The sequence below is a fragment of the Suricata suricatta genome, chromosome 8, assembly GCF_006229205.1.
Source record: "Suricata suricatta isolate VVHF042 chromosome 8, meerkat_22Aug2017_6uvM2_HiC, whole genome shotgun sequence".
In the NCBI taxonomy this organism is placed as follows: domain Eukaryota; kingdom Metazoa; phylum Chordata; class Mammalia; order Carnivora; family Herpestidae; genus Suricata; species Suricata suricatta.
The window spans coordinates 89,862,730-89,865,573 of NC_043707.1; the positions used below are offsets into that span (position 1 = coordinate 89,862,730).

General features: G+C 43.2%; 1 protein-coding gene across 3 annotated transcripts in view; it reads left to right on the forward strand.

Moving 5' to 3' along the window:
- The window catches only part of JAK1 (Janus kinase 1), a 125,918-nt gene that overhangs the window by 519 nt on the left and 122,555 nt on the right, over positions 1-2,844 (forward strand). The gene's annotated exons all lie outside the window — the stretch shown is intronic.

The following is a 2,844-nucleotide window of genomic DNA, read 5'->3' on the forward strand; positions in this document are numbered from 1 at the left end:
AGCCGGGTGAGGGGCGCGGAGCCGGGCGCTGGCGGGCTACGCGGCCGCTGCTCTCTGTCCTCGGGAGCCGCGCACCCCCCGGCCGCTCAGCGAGCGCGGCACTGGACCCCGGGCCCGGGCGGGCTGGGGGCGTGTGGGTGCGGGTGAGGAAGCGGGGATTTCCAGCCGAGCGGCGTCGACCGGCGGCGAGGAGGTTGGGGGGCGGGAGCCCCACGCCAGGATGGGGGGAAGGTTAAGGCTCGTCGCCCCCTCCCACAGAGCACACACCAAGTTTTCATAAACAAGCCTGGAACGCGCTGACATCCTGTTTATACCACCCTGAGATACAGGCGCGGGCTTGAGGTCTGACGTCCCTCGCTCTTGCACCGAGAACTTGACCGCCAGCACTCGCTGAATTGCTGTTGGGGTGGGGGGCTGGAGGAGGTTTTCTCTGGCCTCAGGACGGAGACCGAGGGTCTTCGCCGTTGTCTTCCTTTGCCATCCCAGCGAGGGAAAGTTTGTGAGATTTGGGGCCATGTTTGGGGCAAGAAGGGGGCGTCTGTGAACTCAGGAAACGCCCCCTCCACCTTTAGGGTCTTTTGGCACCCTGGCCTAGGCAGCCAGCGAGGAGGGGGAAAGACGCGTCCTGGGCGAGAGGGCCGAAGAGGAACAGTGAGAGCCTCTGGGGGAAGTGCGAATCCTGCTGTAATGCGACTGAATAACTGAAATTAGGGCTGGTCTCTGGCCTCCTGTCTTACTCCTCAGACCCCATCCGCGCGTGGTCGCCAGGCATCCAAGGGAGACGTCGCTCTAGCAGGACTAGTAAACATCCTTCTCAGGTCACATCCCAAGGTTCTAGGGATGTGGGCTCCTTGGATTTTTGTTCACCAAGAAACTTATTAGGGAGACTAGATAAAAGGTGTGATTATTGGCAGGTGTCCACGTTTTTAAAACATTGTGTATTCTCTGAATTCTTGTGTGTCCTCTGGGACGTCTCTAATACGTGGCTGTGAGCCGTCTGTCTTTAAGCCCTGGTGAATACGTGCTTATTAACTTTATTTTTCCTTTCTTGCTTGCTGGCTTGCTTTCTCTCTTTCTTGCTACAGAGTTTTTCTCTCAGTGGCAGTAGTTCTCACCGGTATAAAATTGTCATTGCTTCTTTCAGGGAGGAATTCATTAAAAGTCTTGGATAGTTCAGTGAGGAGTAGAACACAAACAATGAGATGTGACCACGGAATCTTTGTTGGCAATTTTTAAAGAAAAGGATCATGGGCATATACACAGTGCAAAGAAATTTTCAGATGCACATTTTATATTGATTAAATCCTTGTCCTTCCCTTTCCAAAACCCCATTTTGTGCTGTTTCTCGCTTTTGCTGGCTCTGTTTTCTAAGACCAAGGAGTCGTTCTCACTGAAGGATCAATGTGTTCTTTTTTGTACTTTGTGGTGAAGGTTAATGGAGGCCATAAGGATACTAGACACTTGGGGTGCAATATGCTGTGTGTTATGGAGAAAATGTCTCCCATGCATAGATCCAGATCAGGTTTAAAGTACATCATAGCTGAGTGATTGTGGACATTGTGAGTAGGAATAATCACAGCCTTTTAATTCTACGTATCATATTAACTAACAATTTCACTGTATCTTGATTTCTCTAAATAGCTACAAAAATATATTTTTAAATCCAGGGGTTGCAGTGTGACACTCTGCATTGAATAAAAGCCAGTTTAGTTTCCCCATTCTGCAATATACTAATTACAGTTATTAGGAAACGATGATGGAGGGTAAATAAATTGTGTATATATAGATAAAGTAATTTGAACACTTTCCAAAATATGAAACTTATATATAACTTATATAACTATATTGCAGTTTGCAATAATTTAAGCAGTCTTAGTATCCGTTTAGTTAATGCTGTACTTGTGACATCTTTCTGGTCATTTGGTATCCGCCCATTACAAATTAAGATGAATTAGGTTGCAAAAATTTTTCAATTCAGGCATTTGCTAAAAAGCTGCTAAAAATAAGGAATTTTGAGCGTGGAGTTGCTTTTGCAGGGATAGGGATTTGGATTAAATGGCATGAAGAAATGTAAATTTAGTGCTTTTAAATCAGATTGTTAGGTCTACCAGTTTAGATTCTAGTTCACAAACACTAGTGGTTTCAACTGCAGACCACAAATTCTAGTAATGTTTTAAGGTTATCACTCAATTTCCTCTGAATAGCTTTAGGTCATACATATATTTGGACAGAAACCCAACTGAAGCAAGTATTGAGAGCGTGTGTAGGTTTATATTCACTTTTCTAGAAAGAACACTAATGTATAACTGCGTTAATAAGGTTCATTAGCAAAGACCAAGATCTGTGTTTTCGAACTCTTCTGATAAGTGTTTTTCCCCCTAAACACATGCGTATCATTTTATGTTTCTTATTGTGTATTTCCTTATTGTGTTCTAATGAGATAATTATACGCTTTTTAGAAAATCTATCATCTGAGATATAAATATTCATACAAGGGCATCTTTCTTCATTTCCACATTTTAAAAAGTTGTTTTAAGTAAATGGGACACCAAAGACTTAATCATCCATTTCCTACATAAAAGGTAGGTACTTTTTTGCATGGACCTCAAGCATATTGTAGTATAGAGGTGGAATTTAAGGAAAGGTATTAAGCAGGCTGTGTTGTAGCTTATGAACAAGTAATAAATTGTATCATTTGTCTTGAATGTGTCATAGATAAGCTGCTATATAACAATTGCCACTTCAGATAGCTGTGAAATTAGGTGATTAACTAGTTGGTACTTAACCTTCTAATTTCTGTATAAGTCTAATTACATGAAACAGAAGTTGGTGTTTTGATTTTTT